Here is a 19,297-nt window from a genome sequence, read left to right as displayed (position 1 = left end):
GTATGATTTTCTTTGGGTTAAATTGTATTTGTTTGTACTTGGCATATTTTTAAGATTGGAATGACGAAGGCATTTTTGTTCTGCTATCTAAACACTTTATCATTTGTTACCCCCGTTGAGCCTTATTTATTTTCTTTCATACCCCTCTTTCGGAATTAGTGGCAAAATTCAGAAACGCGAGAAGAGAGAAAAGAGAAAGAAAACAGCGAGAAAAAAAAAGAATAAAAAACAATAGAAAAAGAAAGGAAAAAAAAGAAAGAAAATCACTACAACAAAGCAATTTCTATGACATGAACTACGTTCGACCTGATTCCTTTAAAGGATACGTAGGCAGCCTCACGGTTCGGTCCCATCAAAATAAAAATCCAAAACTCCCCAAGCAAGAAGCTGGGGCAAAAGTTGTGGTTGTTGTAAGAAATTTGGTTCCGAAAGTTGTAATTTTGAACCCATTTGAATTGTTTTGAGCCTTGATACCCTTTTTTTTCTCTAACCCCATCCAAAAGCCCACATTATGGCCCAAATAAAGACCTTCCGATTAGTCTTCGAGAAATACCAAGTCAAGCAAGGAGAGGTAATTCATATCAGGGGAAACACTCTAGTCCAAGCAGAAAAATGTTGAAAATGAGAGAGTCTTATTGGTGAAAACCCTCACGGGCACTGTAAGGCGATAGTGAGTTGAGAGATGAACTAATGACAGAGGCTTTGAAAACCCTTCAGGGCACCGCAGGCCGAACAAGGTCAAGGTTTTGGTGAAGAAATCATGTTATGGAAACTCCGGGGCAACAAAGTATGGCAACTGAAAGTTGATTGGTTGGACAGATTGAGCCAATTAATCCTAAATACATGTCATGATCATTGGTGCCAGCTGCTCCACTCAGATAAGTCTCTTTTCTTTTTCCCCTTCAGATAGTCTTCAAGTTTTGGATTTTTCTTATCCTTAACTCTGAAAGTCATTGCATTTCATTTATTTTGGGTTTATTTCTCTAAGATGTTCCCAATGTCAGTTTGGTTTAAGCAAATAAGAAGGAATTTCAAAGCTTACTCCCAACTTCCATAGTTGCACAAGGCACATTGCTAGAGATAGTATGATGTGAAATGGGGTATAAAAGGTTAGAGGAAGTTCCATCGGTGAAATGGTTTGGTAAATTTGTGGGAAATGCAGAGGTTCAAATAGATGGGGCAGAGATGTAACACAGCGGTCGGGTCATGCAATGTCATGGGGTTTGAAAGTCAGTCGGGAAGTCAAGCGATTCTTGGCCAGTTCAGGGGAAGTCAGTCAAAACAAAGCACGACAGCGGGGAGGCCCCTTTCAGCAAAATGCCACAAAATAACCACCACATTTTTAAACTGACAAGATTTTTCTTTGATTGAAACAGGGGCAGAAAGTTTCGATTGTTTCGGAGAAACCCTCCGTATGGGAAAAGCAAGCACCAGACAGGTTTGACTTTTGATTTTCAGTACCCTCCTGAAAAATGGGACCCAGTTTAAAATTCAAAACAATCATGAGTAGCATAATCTAGCATAAATGTACCCCTAAGGAATATAAGTTGGCATCAAAGTTTGTATGTTTGAGATAGTATTCAATTAAGAGCTGTCAGGACCCTCCTGAATAATGGGACCTAGCTTTAAAAATTCCATTGGATAACAAAATTTAGTGTAAGTTTTGGTGTAGGGTAATATAATTTAGCCATAAAATTGTCACTCTTAAGATAAAACTTGACTTTTGATTTTCAGGACCCTCCTGGATAATGGGGAGTAGTTTAAGACCCTCTTAGATAACAAGATTTAGCAGAAGTCCCACCTTTAAAAGATATAACTTAGATTTAAAATTATCGTTTAGTTAAGAGTTGTCAGGACCCTCCTAGATAATGGGGTGAATTTTTAAGATCGGCTTAGATAACAAGATGTAGCGAAAGTAATACCTTTAGGAGATATAATTTAGATTTAAAACTGTCGTGTAACTAGGAGCTGTCATGACCCTCCTGGATAACGGGACCTAACTTTCCAATCCTTAGTAATATTTGGTAATATGAGTCAGTTTAACACTCACATATGTTCCCAGCTACCAAACTGGGGCAGAAAAATTTCCTTTGTTTTGTCTATTTTTGTTGAAATCAAGTACCCACTTGGAGAATAGGGAGAAGCAACTCAAGTTCAGCAATCAGGCGCCCACTTGGAGAGCACCGGAATACAATTCAAGTTCAGCAATCAGGCGCCCACCTGGAGAGCACGGGAATGCAATTCAAGTTCATAGTCAGGCGCCCACCTGGAGAGCATGAGAATACAATTCAAGTTCAGCAGTCAGGCGCCCACCTGGAGAGCACGAGAATACAATTCAAGGTCAGCAGTCAGGCACCCACCTGGATAGCACGGGAATACAATTCAAGTTCAGCAGTTAGGTGCCCACCTGGAGAGCACGGGAATATAATTCAAGTTCAGCAGTCAGGCATCCACCTGGAGAAAGGGAAAGCATCTCAGAGTACAATTCAAGTTCAGCAATCAGGCGTCCACCTGGAGAAAGGGAAAACATCTCAGATTACAATTCAAGTCGGCAACAAAGGGATTTCACCGGGAGAATACAAATCAACAAGGCAACGAGAACCACAAGAGCAAGTTTGAAGATGTAGATAGGATTTTTGTAATGCGTAGATCATAGTCTAGTCTAGCTTCTTTTTATTTTGACATGGTGTAATAAGGAGTTCGGTAAGCAGTAGCAGCAACAACAACAACAACAACAGTGATATCACAACTTCATAGTAGTCTCAGCTACCGAAACTTCCCAAACTACACTGACCTGATTCCTTTATAGCCAAGGATATGTAGGCAACCTCAGAAGCAGGGTGCAGTCAAATCTTTCAAAAAATGCTTCTCACCGAGTATTCACATGGGCAAAAATCACTCGTATCCGCTCACTTTATCATTGCACGAAAACTCTCCGTGTTTTTGAGAAAAGAGGAGTAGCTGTGAGCACGTGATTTTTGTCCTATATGAATTACTCCCATAAATCCAAAACAAAATCATTTTTCCCATTATTTGCAATTTTGTAGATTTTGTCACATTTTTCGTTAATTGTTTGCATTTGTCTGCGCATTTTAACTTTGTCTAATTAATGGAAAAATACAAAATAGGTTGCATTTACATTTAGGATTTAAGCCTAAATTTTAGGATTAATTAACAAATTAGTTGTTCAATAAAAATGGAAAAATCACAAAAAATAGTTTATTTTGCACTTTTTTAAATTTTGGAAGTTTTCCCTTCAATTTGGATTTTAATTTATTGTGGTAACTATTAGATAGAGTTAATTAATTCAATATGGTAGGGTTAATTTGATTTAGGAATTAGTTTAGGTTTTATCTTAATTTTTAATTTAAAAAGAAATAAAAAGGAGTTGGAAAATAAAAGGAAATTAATTTGAAAAGGAGGAAAAGAATGAAGAAAATCAGATCTTTTGGGCCAAAAATTCGAATTTCCCAAGCCCAAACCACTTTCCCCCAAAACCCGGTCCAATTTCCCGCATAACCCAAACGACTCCGTTTTGATTACCTTTGATCTGGACCATTGATTTCCTTGGATCAAACGGTCCGGAACTAAGGGTATCCCTAATATATAATTGTTCAAAACTCGCATACCCCCCCCCCTGAACGTCTCTCTCAACCCTTCATCTCTCAGGGACCAAACCGAAACCCTAAACTGCCGCCCCAGTTTCCACCGCCTCGAGCCCGGCGGCGCCACCACCAAACTACCCCAAATCAACACCCCAAACTCCCCTTCATCCCCTCATTCTAAATATTCACTCTGTTTCCCTCAAGTCTTGCCAGAATTGCTCGAATCCTAAATCTGAAGTCTGAACCCTAAATTCCTATTCTCGAAATTGGTTGCATGCAAGGTTATGTCTCGAGTTTTCTGAGTTTTTTTCAAGGTCAACTTACCACAAAATAATGATGGTCGCTGGTTCTTTAAAAGGAACAAGCAATTAACATTATCTTGAGTTAAGTTGGAATATCAATATCGATTCTGAGTCTATTTGGTAAGTTTCTGCATTTCTTTTGTTTTGTTTGTCTTTGTGTTATTTCACATCTGTTCTTTTTCTCTTCTATTTTTTTTTCCTGCAGGTTTAGGTCTCTTCTGTTAAATTTATTGAATTTGTTTAGTTTCTGATTTTAGGTATTTCTTTGTTTCGTTTTCTTTTATGACTTTAATAACTTCGTTGTTTTTGTGCATTCTATACATTTTAGCTTCCGATTTCTGTTTTAATCGATAACTAGTCTAGTTTAAATTTGGTGTTAATTTGATAATCTAGTCAATTCTAGCTTAGAGTTTGAATGTGTTTGAAATCGTTTGAATGTTGTTTTCCTCTGAATTCCTTGAGATTACAGAATGCTTTTGATTAGTTGTCTGGGCTTTGGGTTTCTGACCCATTTACAAAAAAGGCCCATTTCATTGAATTAAGTCATTGGGTCAGTTTAACCCATGAGTTTCAGGGGGTAATAACAGGGGTCTTAAAGGGTAGATTAGGAAATCTAGGTAAAAGAATCTCTTTTAACTGAATTAGGAAGCTTCCTAGAAGCTGGGGTAGGGATTAATCTGAAATTCTGAATTTTACACTAAGGTTGTCTGAGCAAAAATGAAAATGTAAAAAGGGTCTAATTGCAAAATTTGAATTCTTTGAGGCTGCCCTAATGCCTTGCCTATAAAGTCACCAAGACTTGCTACTCAAGTTAGGAATTGGAGAAAAAGAAAATAAATCCTGAAAAGCTGTAATGGCTGAGTTTCTTTGAAAATTGTGAGTTCCATTACTGAAAACTACTAAAAATTCTGTTTCGAGTTTGGATTTTGAGTCTTTTGTTAGCTAAAACCTTTGAAGAACTTCATAATCGTATTGATAAGGCTAAGAAATGGTTTGAATCTGTTTGAAATTGGATTTTGGGTCTGCCATGTATCACTGTGGATTTGAGCTGGGTTTTGCTGTTATTTCCTGTTGCTGGGTCTTGTTCTACTTGTTCTACTGCTGCTTGGCCACTGATTTCTTACTTCTGTTGTTTCCTTTCGATTTCCAGGTATCCCTCATTCCTTTGACATGTGAAATGGAAGAATAAGAGTTTATTCGATTGAACTGCAAGCTGTCATATTAGCTTGTAAATGTGATGTTTTATATTTCTGGGAATCAATCAGATTTTACAATTGGCTTGGTTTTTGTTGTTACATTCTGTTTCTTGTTGTTTCATCCTGAACTTGGTGTGTTATATTGTTTATGATTTCTGTTTTAGGTAAATAAGCTTTTGCCCTTGTATTTGGTTTGGGACTGTTATAAGACTTGGGGGCAGCTTGTTAACTGAGTTAAAATTCAGACCATATATGCATGTCTGAGGAGTCTTGTAATGCAAATGGTATTGGGACTTGGTTGCTGAGTAGTTCAATTAATTTTTGGTAACATTTTAATTTTGTTAGGTTGATCATGTACTCATATATTGGTTTGGCTGAATGTGTTCTTGAATTTCGTGGGTGTTGGAATTGTATTTAAGGGGAAAGAAATAATCCACAATATTCTAATAATGGAAGCAGGTATTAGTTTATCTTGATGTCGATTGTGAGCATGTTTTATTTAGATTGGTTGGTTCAATTCCGAAAATTCGGCTAATGGGCTAAAATTCAGTAGCAACAGTTTATTTTGGCATTGATTGTGAGCATGTTTAAGTTAGATTTGTTGGTTATAACTCAGAATGTTCAGCTAATAGTTTAAAATTTGGAAAACAAAATTCAGTTTAACTTCCCTATTCATATGGTTTCTAATTGAATTATAAGTACTTAATCGTGCATGAGAGCTGGTTTGAGATTTGGGGCTTAATATTAGCCCAATTAATGAAATCAAGGCTGGCCAGGTCCACCTTGTGACAGTCACTTTGCTAACAAAATTGGGATCATATTGGCTCTTGCATAATTTGATGTTCCGCGTGTATGGAGACTCGATCTCGAGTCCAGCACTTGCTGATGTTCGTTCTTCAAAACTTGGGCTCATATTGGGCCTGGGTTAGAGACCAGCCACTTTTTATATGTAGGGCCAATCGTTTGAGCCCAGGTCTGGAGGTTGTTTAGACTGAATCATTTGCTTTGCTTTATCACATATGTTTCTTTCCGTTTTCAATATGGTTACCTTCACCGAAGTCATACTAGACAACACAAATAATTTATGGCCCTCCAAGACTTAGTTTGAATTTCCTTTAAAAAATCGGAATCGAGGTGTGCCGTGCCAAATAAAATCTTTAAATGCACGACACTCAGTTAATTAATGTGTTTGCTCTTTAGAAATCGAGGTGCACCATTTAGTAAATTTTTCATGGCCCTCGCAAAGTTAAAAATACGTAGTCGCTTTAGGCGCGTTATTTTAATAATTTACCTTCCTAAATTCGGGTGCGCATTTATGTGACCCAAATCCAAAACTCAACAATGTTGGATAAAATATGTCTAGGACCGCGAGTGCATTTATGTGACGTGGTTCAAGACGTGTTTTAATAATGTTGCAATCTTCTTAAAAATGATTAAAAGCGGTTATAAAGTTAAAATTGAACTATAGGCTAAAACATGTGTTAAAATCAGATAATTGAGCCGATTATAACAGTTGAGCGACCGTGCTAGAACCACGGAACTCGAAAATGTCTAATATTTTCTCCCGGGTTAACAGAATTCCTTACCCGGATTTCTGTGTTCGCGGACTGTAAAACAGAGTCAATCTTTTCCTCGATTCGGGATTTAAACCGGTGACTTGGGACACCATAAAATTATCCCAAGTGGCGACTCTGAATTTTAAATTAAGTAATCTTGTTTCGCTTGTCATTTCAATTGGAAAAAACTCCCTTATACCCCTTCCCGGCGTGTAAGTAAAAAGGAGGTGTGACATCTTATATATTACATATATCAAATAAAAACAATTCATGCCAGAACGTTATATTAATTAACATCTCATGAGCTAATAACAATTAAAAATAACAATAGAATCCAATAATCTATTATAGATACCCGTCATATCTAATACAAAATTTTAAATTCAAGTTACGAACTATCTCAATTAACTTGTATGTATATATATTTTATTCATAATAAAGTTATATCAATCCATATGCTTTCAAACAATTTGACTATTGCACAAGACACATTTATTATGGTTTGAACTCTTCAAATATAATCTTAAAATATTTCGTAAATAAATTTTAGACACAATAAACCACGGCTCTGATACCACTGAATGATTGCATATAGGTGTTCGTAACACGCAGCGGAAGACAATAACAATCCTAGGCTGATCTTTTCATGTTTAAAATTTATTTACATGTCAATAGATCGGATCCAAGACGTACCTGGTGAAAAAAGTCTCGTTTCAAATTCTTCGATAATACGAAGACTCTATGCGTATCCACACCGAGACTGATCTTTGCTATCAACTCTTTGATCTATGAAACCCGCAAATAAATTGAATGAAAAAGAAGCTGAAATTTTTCTCAAAAACTTTGGCGTAGTAGTAATAGGACAATAAACAATTTTCTCTGTCAAACATATCTCTCTCAATTGTGTGGCTCATGGATGCCTTATATTTTTTTTTGCACTCCCTCGTCACATATATACTGATATTTATATATCACCTTTAGTAATCCTTTTCCTATTGATTAAGAAAAGACTAAAGGTCGTGACCTATTGTTTAAGTGTATTGGCAAAATATTTTCCTAATAAAATATTATATTAATCCAATTGCAAATTGGATTGAGCTTGTCGTCAGTCCTTTTTACGGACTTTAGACATGAATCCAACTCGATTCATTAGTCTTCAATTACCATAAAATATGCCGCAGGAATTCCTTTATGGACATTCCATGTCCAATTCAAAATTGGATTAAATAGTCTTTATTAATACTTTTATACATCCCATATATAAATGCATAATATTAATTAGGAGTACTAAATATATATCACATATATATTCCAATCAAGAGATATAATTTAATTTTTTATTCCAAATAGAAAATTTTAATTTGTTCACAAAATTTTAATTATATCCTCTGTGCTAGCAAAAAAATATAATAATATTTCATTTGGACAAATAACTAAATCTATTTGACTAATTAAATTCCTTAATTTAATTATCAAATAATAAGTTAATTAATCCTTTAGCAAAGATCAGAACACTCGTAAGTGTGCGACCTCATAGGTTCAATACTAAACCGGTAGTAAATTGATCACATCAATATACTAATCAAGGGTGGCGTCTAGAAATACTACTTAACGACCAGATAGCATGAAGTATACAATTTACTCTCAAGAACCAGTAGAAGAATAGTGTAGTAATTCCTTCTGTCCTTATAGCTCTGGATCATCCTAGGATATGGTTCAACTGTCAAATCCTAATAGGCGACCAACTATGTATTCATGTCAAATATATTCGACCATTGAATGACCTAAGAAACTCTTTTCTTCTTTCATTCAATTGCCCTGGCCAAGGTCTTAGTTTGGTCGTTTATAATTCATGACAACATGGAGCTTAAACTCATTACCAAGAGTTGACAGATTCCATCTTGATCAATCACTAATTCGACAAGTATTTAATCGTACCCAATATCCTTTTAGCTATCGTCCTAGGGCCATAGGTATGTGGTATCAAAGCACAATTAATAACTTGTCAATTACTATGACGATCTCAGGTCAAAGGAAACTCTTACATCACATTCTTCAAGAGAATATCCTATTGACAGTTTATGGTAATTCTAACCATTAGGAATTATCCAATGAGTCGGTTCAATGATCATATCTCTATATGCATCATCTATCTATGTAATTTAGTTAATGAGATCAACTAATCTTTATCCCATAAAGACGATCACATAATGTTAATGTGTTGCATCAACTGTGTTGGTAAAACCTATGCTAGTTTTGCCTGATTCCACTGCCCCTCATGTATAAAATATCTTACTGTAAGTTTGGTTGATCTAAACTGATTAGGGCATAATTTAGCTAATGCACCTTTATCAGTCCAATTGACCCACCAAAAGTTACTCTTTCCCCCTTGTATTCTCCATATAATATTCTTTTCTGATGTTTCTATGATTTGTAGCATCTTTATCCATGTATGACACTACTTCTCATTATGAGCCCTGGCCACATTATGGACTCTGCAACAATACTTTGCTTTAAGAAACACATTTTCTTTGGTCTCCATATTTACAAAAACATCTATGTTTCCATATCTTCCAAAAATTAACAATAGGGGTAATGTGCAAAACCATTTTATGAACCCAATTTCTTGATTTAGTTCTCTACCATGATTCTAAAACACCCCTAACAGTCCGACCACCTACTATTCTCAGTGGTGCACCGAAAGAGTACCATAGTTTTTTGGCAGTTTCACTCTCTACAAATACATGATTCAAAGTCTCTACTTTATGGTTGTTGCAACAAACATATATAGAAACCATATTATTACCAAGTCTCCTAACATCATTAAAAGGCAGTTTCGTATGAACTAACCTCTAGGATAGAAAAGAAATTTTAAAGGGAAGGGATATAGTAGATATGCCCTAGATCCAATATCATATTTGATGATTTGAACATATTTTTGTGAAGTTTATTTGTGATGGATTATAATAAGCAGCGGAAGCAATCCCAGTATCAAAATCACATGTAATCTAGACAACTAGTATATACGGGATTTCACGGGTTACCTCTTGAAGCGTGAACATATCTCTTCTATCACGTGAGCCTTCAGTTCCATAACTTCTCAATGGAATCTCCATCACCCGCACAATCGTGATCCTCGAACGTTCCACGGTCTTCTACTGTGTTACCCAAATAATACCGAAAATAGAAATTTCGTGTGGGCGAAATTTCTAGGAAAACTTGGCTGAAAATTTCAGCCACCATGTCCTACTTCTTCAAGATGGAAAAACTTATGTATTTTTAGCATAAGTTTTAAGGGTTAAGACCCTTTTTCAAAACCTGTTGGGTTTTCTTTTCCACCAGAAAAATGATTCCTTTTCATATTATTTAGGCACAGTAGGGACTACAGAATTTAATTAACAAGGCTTCAATTATGGAATTAATTTCTAATTTTCGAAATTAATATCTACCATAATTAATTACGAATTATTCCACTAAAAATCCGTAATTGCACTCCTTATCCAATTTCGAAATTCATCCATTAAATCTTATTTAACTCCCCATATTAAGATTCAGATACTAATCAAGTAAATTAAATTACTGACGATTTAATTTATTGATTATTTCCTTTAGACTTTCGCTTAACTTATTTCATGTGTCGGATACAAAATCCACCGACCGGGTTTACACATGAAAACTTATAAGCTTTCATAAAGGTGTATCATCAATCTCTAAACTGAGACATGGATTCCATCAACTAGCTATTACTTCACCAATGTACATTATTATTATCCAATTTACCAGGCATATTGATCCACGAAAGAATCTCGCCTTTTAATAAATCAAAACAATAATAATATACACAGCTAATAATAATTATATCAAGATTAAGAGTATAAGTATATTTAATGGCTAGAGAGTTTATTTTATTAAATCAGTATAAAATACTTATCTCTACCTAGTCCGTTCAATACATACAAAATGTATTAGCACAAAAAATTGGAATTAAACCATTCCCATAAACAAGATAAATTATATTTAATCTTGTGCTACAATCATTCCTGATGGTTTGTCCAATTCCATCATTAGATTGTGAACTCAAACTTTACTTATAAGAACCGATGATTTAATCTTCCGTATATAAGCTAAACTCTATACACTAAATTATCTACTATATAAGCAAAGGACACAGACTAATATATGATCTATTTAAAACTTTATTAAAACTGAATAAACAATTGTTTCGTAATAAATACTATATCTAAATCAAACTCATGGTTAATAGTATATATCCCAACAATCTCCCACTTTGACTTTTAACCATGACAAATTATTAGAATATACTATATCCAAATGCATGGTTAATAGTATATGCCCCAACAATTGGTATCAGAGCAAAAGTCTTCACCAAATAAGGTTTTGTTAAAGAATCTTGCCAAGTTATATCTAATGCAATATTTGTCCAGAAGTACTTTGTCGTAATTATCTAGTTTGGTATTAAACTCTTCAGGGATCCTGTTACCGAAACTATCCCAAGAATGAACACTGAACTATGATTTTCTTTAGCTTTCTCCCACTACGACGAAGTACTACTAATATTACCTTCGTTACCTTACGACATTGAAATATTAGTGACTTCTTACTATAGTGTCCAATGTTCAAATCTGAATAACACGTCATTAGTCTATCCATATCCAAAAGAGACTTATTTCTTCTTTCTACTACACGACTCTATTATGGAGTTTACGGTGTAGTCAATTGAGATGTAATCCCTATTCTGATATGTAACTAAAAAACTCTTTAGAGAGATGCTCGCCACTACAATCAAATTGTAGTAACTTAATATATTTCTTTGGTGCTTCTCTATTTCAAGTCTTAAAAACCTTGAATTACTTAATTCATTAAGACTTACAGTGCATCAAATAAATATATTAATATTTTGAGTAATCATTTATGAACGTCATAAAATACTCAAAATCTATCTCTTACGAGTATGTTCATTTAACCATACAAATCAGAAAGGATTCATTCTAGCTTATCACTAGTTTTATTTCCTTTTAAAGGGAAACATCTTTTAGTCAAATTTCCTTCCAAACAGGATCCACAAGTTGGTAGTGCCTCTACTTTCAATGAACCTTAAGGTCCATACTTGACCAACTTGAAATCCTATCCAGATTAATATGACTTAGATAAAAGTGCACAGATAAGTTTTACTCAATTTTGAAGAATATATTCTCTTATGAGGTAGACTAATATTGTTCTGTTCAGGAGAGACATCAATATACAATAACAAAGTCATGCATTCATGTACCACAAGAGATAAAATGTTTATTAAGCTCAATAACTCAAGAGTTATTCGAAAAATAAAACAAATATCCATCTCTTATTTTGCCCAGAAACCGGAATTAAATTCCTTCTAACAAAAGTACATATATTGCATCCTTAAAATTAATGTCTTATTACTAAAAGAAAATATTAACAAATAATACAACCAATTGCATAAAATCATTGTGGAGTTGAGATAAAAACATTAAATAGATCATAATAAGTCAAAACACTGAATAGTAAAATTCAGACTGCATTCAATATTTATATACATACATGCATCTGGAATAATAAATTTCGATGGGAAAAAAATCATTCATGCAAAGTATATTATATAATGCAAGAATTATACAATCCAAAAATAAATAGAACCAACTCAGATGGAGAGCATGCTATTATTTTCAGTCAATTGTATGTAACTTTTTAATCCAAAAATTTAAACACACTACACATATATGTCATGCATCTTGAATAACAATTTCGATGGGAAAAGAACTACTCATGCAACATACATATGCAATGCCAGAGTATTCACTCCAAAAATTAAAACAGACCCAACTCAGATGGAGAGTATACTGTTAATTTAAGTCAAGTGAACATCATTTTTAATAGCTCTAGTTCCATTGATCCAACATGTATACTCAGATGGAGAGTAAGTACACAATATCAATTACTAGTATTTCACCTAGTGAGCTTACAATAAATTTATCCGATATGGAGGAAGACCTAAAGTCACCGCGTAAATTTATTACTCACTTGAAATTAATAGTGAAAGACCATAGAAATATAATTCTATCACCATTTAATCATGACTGTATTTTAGTTACAAAATTGATTCAACCCTTAAACTTAGATAGAGAGATAATACAGGTTATCAATAACTAGTAACTATATCCAGTGAGTTCATAATAAATTTATCCGATATGGAGGAAGACCTAATGTCAACACTTAAATTTACTATCTCACTATAAATAAAAAAATGGAGATCATAGGGGTTAATTCCTATCACCACTTTATCACAACCACGAACATTTCTCTGAGGATTAAGTTCCATAATTTAAAAAAAATACTCAATACCCCATTTAAACAGTCTTAAAATACTAAAATTATTATTTTACACTGCATAGCAGTGATTATTGTTCACTGGACTGTTTCTGATAAATCTACCAAACTTCATATCAATCGGAGATCGTTAAAATCACAATCTCCAAAAATTGCGACCAAATTTGGAAAATTATCATTTTAAGCATTTTTTAAGAATTTAAAATATGACCTACATTTTTATCATATACGAATTCATGTCAAATCAACATGTGTTATCATGTTCCAAATTAAACATAAATAAAATGATAGAAAGAATGAATTTCGTATGTAAATCGCATTTTAATCCGTCAAACCTCCAAAAAACTCATCTAAACGATCCAGAATCGTCAAAAATACGATGTGATTCACTGCATAGCAGTGAGTTCTTCTTTAATGATCGTTTTCGATGATCCTATCGAATTTCAGGTCATTCGGAGATCGTGGAATTCATGATCGCCAAAACTAGACCAAATTCGAATAAATTATTTTTTTGGCATAGTTAGGATTAAATCCATGTGATTTGCATTCTTCATATATATTATATCAAGTTAAATCACATGCTTCAGATTTAACACAAATATAGCCGATATATAAAGAATAATTTTTCATATTTATAACAAATTCAATTTAATAAACTGCTTGAAAACACATCTAAACGACCTCAAAACGCCAAACAATAACATGATTCACAGCAAAGCAGTGAGTATTTCTTACTAGATCATTTTTTATGAATCCACCAAGTTTCAGGTCAATCGGAGTCCGTCAAATTCATGACCACCAGCCTGTAACCAAACTCAGAGAATAACCGTTTTAAGTAGTTTTATGAATTAAAATAAATATGATATTGATTTTCATTCTCCTTATAATTACTATGATCTCATGGCATATATTATGTTCTTCCTATTTCTAGGATATATAATATATTCTTTTGCAATAAATTATTCTTTTATTAAATACACAAGAACCTGAAATATTATATTTTCTCCTGTTCGGCAAAAAAATTTAATATCTCTTCTCATGGTGGAGTTGGTATCACTAGTACCCAAAGATAAAACTCTTTTTCTAGTTAAGAACCTCCACCACTAATGTAGGTTTATCAAGGATAATATTCACATGGTACATTAAGCAGATTTTAATGACTCAAATAAATAGGCCGTTTTGTGGATCCTACTTATTAATCATAATGCTCAATCCATGAATAGACACAATTTCACATGTACAAATTTATTAAGAATTTTTCATTTGTTCATATAAACAAACCACTTCAGTGGTAACTATTTATTACTCATAAAATTCTCAATTTACAAGTGAATATATATGTAGCTCATAAAATTATTTTATGGCAGAATATGGACCACAACTTAAAAGTCATACCAACAATATAAAACTCATACAAAATACCGTCATATTTCACTTAATTAGAACCTCCAATCAGAGAACAAAAAATTCTTCATAGAAAATCCAAAACTAATAATCACGTAGGGCATGAAAACATAAACTTAAATTTGAGAAATTTTTTATGCACAAATATTCCAAACGCTACAATCATTAGTCATCCAGGATATCAAATAGAGAATTTTACTTTCTTACAAAATAATTATATCATCACACAATATCAATTATACCTTGCAAGACCTAATCAATAAAATCCTACACCTCTATTATTGAATTTAATACAACAACACGTTTATTTGCTAATAACCAATGTGTAAACCTATTATATGACTAGTATTTAATCATGGGGACCATGGGGAGTCACCCCACCACCATTGAATTAAAAAGGAATTAAAATTATTAAGAAATAATTTTCAGAAAATAGAAAAACGTCCAAAACACAGTCCAAACGACCTCAAAACGCCGAAAAATACCATGATTCATTACTAGAGCAGTGCGTTTTTCTCACCACGTCGTTTCCGATGGACCCACCAAATTTCAGCTTAATCGGAGTCCGTCAAGTTCGCTGACCTCCGAAAATACCGGCTATTCGGTCAAAAACAGGTTTTGCGTTTTTCTAGGGTTTACACCAAAAAATTCAGATAATCTTAATCAAATATCAATAAGAAAACAGATATCTCATGATTACAAGAATAATCCAAAAATTTTGCACAGTTAATTTACAAAACAGCAGTGCAATTTTTCAGAAAACCACATATATATGTAATTCAAAAAACGCACATAAATACCATATTCTTGTTTCACGAAAAACTTAGTTATTTAATTAGATGTGAGTGAGCTCTGATACCAATTGATGGATTATTATATGCAGCGGAAGCAATCCCAGTATCAAAATCACATGTAATTTAGACAACTAGCATAAACGGGATTTCACGGGTTACCTCTTGAAGCGTGAACATATCTCTTCTACCACGTGAGCCTTCAGTTCCATAACTTCTCAATGGAATCTCCATCACCCGCACAATCGTGATCCTCGAACGTTCCACGGTCTTCTACTGTGTTACCCAAATAATACCCGAAAATAGCAATTTCGTGTGGGCGAAATTTCTAGGAAAACTTGGCTGAAAATTTCAGCCACCATGTACTCATCCCTCTAGGTGGAAAACCTTATGTATTTATAGCACAAGTTTTAAGGGTTAAGACCCTTTTCCAAAACCTGTTAGGTTTTCTTTTCCACCAGAAAAAGGATTCCTTTATTTCCTATTATTTAGGCACAGTAGGGACCACAGAATTTAATTAACAAGGCTTCCAATTATGGAATTAATTTGTAATTTTCGAAATTAATATCCACCATAATTAATTACGAATTATTCCACTAAAAATTCGTAATTACACTCCTTATTCAATTTCGAAATTCATCCATTAAATCTTATTTAACTCCCCATGTTAAGATTCAGATACGAATCAATTAAATTAAATTACTGACGATTTAATTTATTGATTATTTCCTTTAGACTTTCGCTTAACTTATTTCATGTGTCGGATACAAAATCCACCGGCCGGGTTTACACATGAAAACTTATAAGCTTTCATAAAGGTATATCATCAATCTCTAAACCGAGACATGGATTCCATCAACTAACTATTACTTCGCCAATGTATATTATTATTATCCAATTTACCAGGCATATTGACCCACGAAAGAATCTCGCCTTTTAATAAATCAAAACAATAATAATATACACAGCTAATAATAATTATATCAAGATTAAGAGTATAAGTACATTTAATGGCTAGAGAGTTTATTTTATTAAATCAGTATAAAATACTTATCTCTACCTGGTCCGTTCAATACATACAAAATGTATTAGCACAAGAAGTTGGAATTAAACCATTCCCATAATCAAGATAAATTATATTTAATCTTGTGCTACAATCATTCCTGATGGTTTGTCCAATTCCATCATTAGATTGTGAACTCAAACTTTATACTTATAAGAACCGATGATTTAATCTTCCGTATATAAGCTAAACTCTATACACTAAATCATCTACTATATAAGCAAAGGACACATATGATCTATTTAAAACTTTATTAAAACTGAATAAACAATTGTTTCGTAATAAATACTATATCTAAATCAAACTCATGGTTAATAGTATATATCCCAACAATTTGATATAAAATATATATGGCATTTGATATTCTTTTATCATTGTTTTTAATTGCTTGATTAATTTGATAAGGTCCTTGATTAAATTTTGAGACTTGATATTGTGATAGAGATCATGATAATGAGAGTAAAGTTTCTTATAATTTAATCTAAATTTGTTCTTGACCGTAGGATTATTAATTTGGACAAATGCAGCATCAGATATTGTGGAATATTAATAAGATACTAGGATTACGCTTCCCATCTTGTGTTCTAGGAAACAGTTGGAATGAGCTCTGTGAAAACGTTGAAAAGTTGAAGTCAACCCCCAAATGAACTATGATCATGGCATTGTCAGAGACAATGGTGGAAACATGATAATGGATTACTCAATCCTAGTTGAATGCAACAACAATAACCGGACAGAAGCTCATGCAGCCAAGTTTCGGTTGGAATGGTGTATGCAATATGTATATTGTTTATTGGGATTGCATTCTTGAACTGGATTCACTACTCATTGCGAATATGTTAGTGGAAGGGAAAACCAACAATCTTAAGTTGAAAGAAGCAATTGAAGATATATACTTCCCAGATCTTACACCAAGTGAATTGCACAATAACACATTGAGAAGCCAATCAGGTGGCTGATGGCTTGGCAAAACATGCAGCAGATAGCACAAAACCTTAGTTTTTCTTGAATTGGCAGCAGCTTCCAAGGATGGCAAACGGATCTTTCCAGCTAGACAAGTGGCAGCTTCCTAGTGTTAGAATTAGATATGATAAGGCTAATTTTTTTGTGAGTTGATGTAAATTTATATAGTCTGACTGGAAGGCAATAGATACTCCAGTCCGTCTTTTGAAGGCAAATGGCCTATGTTGTGAACTCTATTTGATGGAAGGTGGAGAGAACAATAGCATGAATAAGGAACTTTATACTCTCAGCAACACAATTGTCACAACTCACAAATACCACAACCGCCATTATTTGTTCATCTTTTTGCTTGTAGTTTGATGTTTCTTTAGTAGCTCCTCTCAGAGGCGAATCCAGAGTTAGAAACTCTATGATTCAAATATAAGATTCTTAGCATTGAATCTATTATACTTTTAAAATTATGGATTTAGACTTACTATTTGTTGTAATCTTAGTAAATTCTTACACATAAATCGAAAGTATTGGTTCAATGCCATAAGGCTGCATCCGCCACTGGCCTCTATGTCCAACTGCACCATCAGGTTTCAATGTGCATTGCTAATTATATCCATAAAGTGTAAGCATGTTTGGCTTTCAAAATTTCAAAACCTATAGAGCAAGCTTGTGTAGTATCTAACTGACCTAAATCAATCAAGATAAAAAATTGAAATAATTAATTAATATTCCAGAAAGACATTCAAATTTGTCCGCTCAAGTAAACGATATATCCACGAGGATGCTAATCCTACTAATCTGCTACATACTTGGCCTTTCTAAGCAGGCGGACTTTCCTTCAAGATTAAGCGCCCATATATAGTTTAATTGAAGTTATAAAATTTATAATGAGATTTTGTCGTCTAACGTAAGCCCCTATAGCTCAGTGGTAGAGCGTCAGTCTTGTAAACTGAAGGTCCGTAGTTCGATCCTGCGTGGGGGCATCTCTGTGTGAACATTCAACCTTTTGTTCCTTTTTATTTATTATCCATAGACAGCCATTTTCTTGATTAATCCCCCTATTAAAATTTGTTACTCCACTATTGCCTACTTAATAATATTTAAGCATTTTTATTATAGTGGAAATAATCCAGGAAAGGATATCACTATTTTAAATTCCAACCCAGTGATAGAAGAGAATTCAAAGCGTTTGGGGCGGGGGTTGGCTTGTTTAATGGTTAAAGCTCGTACAAGTTCTCTCAAATAATTAATTTGGAGAAAACAGATTGATGAGTCCTAATTCTCTGCGTGTTGTTGGATGTTTGAATAACTTCAAACGCAAGTTACTTGGATTAACTTTCTGATGATACTCTGTCCCAACTTAATTATTTAATTAGCACTTTCATATATATATATATATATGTATGTGGCGAAAACTATTCTGTAACCTACAAATAAAAGAGTTTGTTATGTGCTAATTTATTTTAGTGTAATTTTCTGTCATTGGAAGCATGTATTTAATTCGTCCCTGTCACTTAACTTCTTTAAATTATATCCATAGGAAAACAACGATGAAGAAAACGAAAATTGAAAAAAATAAAGAATGAATAAAGTATATATTACTAGCTACTTTCTTTTACAGTTAGAGTACCTTTTTAGGTGTTATTTTCTTATATAAAAGAATAATCCAATAATATACGAGCATATGATAGGAAAAATAGATTCGTAATCTAATAAAATATGAGCATGTAATTTTTTTTTTTAATATAAAGGAATCAAATTGAAGTATAACAGACAATTTGCCACTTGTAAATTAAGTAACATTGTACTTTTATTACATAAAACTAGAAAGAAAGTTTGGTTTTTATTAAATGCATCTAATGGTAAAAATTAATACTAAAGTGAGTTAGTTTTATTAGATAAATAATAGGGAAAAAATCAAAATAACACATACGGGGCAAGTAAGGTTTCTCTTTTCTGAATTAAAAAATCACAGGAGAGACCTTAAGGAAGGTTTCCGTTTTCTGAAGTAAATAGTACTAAAATTATTAACTTTTTTAAACTGAGACTGTAGATAG

The 19,297-nt window shown here is 33.4% G+C and overlaps 1 non-coding gene across 1 annotated transcript; it reads left to right on the top strand.

Annotated features, from left to right (window-relative positions):
• The first annotated feature begins 18,151 nt into the window (after positions 1-18,151).
• TRNAT-UGU (transfer RNA threonine (anticodon UGU)) lies at positions 18,152-18,223 on the top strand. The gene has a single exon. It is a non-coding gene; the product is annotated as a tRNA-Thr (tRNA).
• Positions 18,224-19,297: the final 1,074 nt, after the last annotated feature.

The sequence above is a fragment of the Nicotiana sylvestris genome, chromosome 10 (assembly GCF_000393655.2).
Source record: "Nicotiana sylvestris chromosome 10, ASM39365v2, whole genome shotgun sequence".
NCBI lineage: Eukaryota > Viridiplantae > Streptophyta > Magnoliopsida > Solanales > Solanaceae > Nicotiana > Nicotiana sylvestris.
This window is presented reverse-complemented; position numbering and strand designations above follow the sequence as displayed.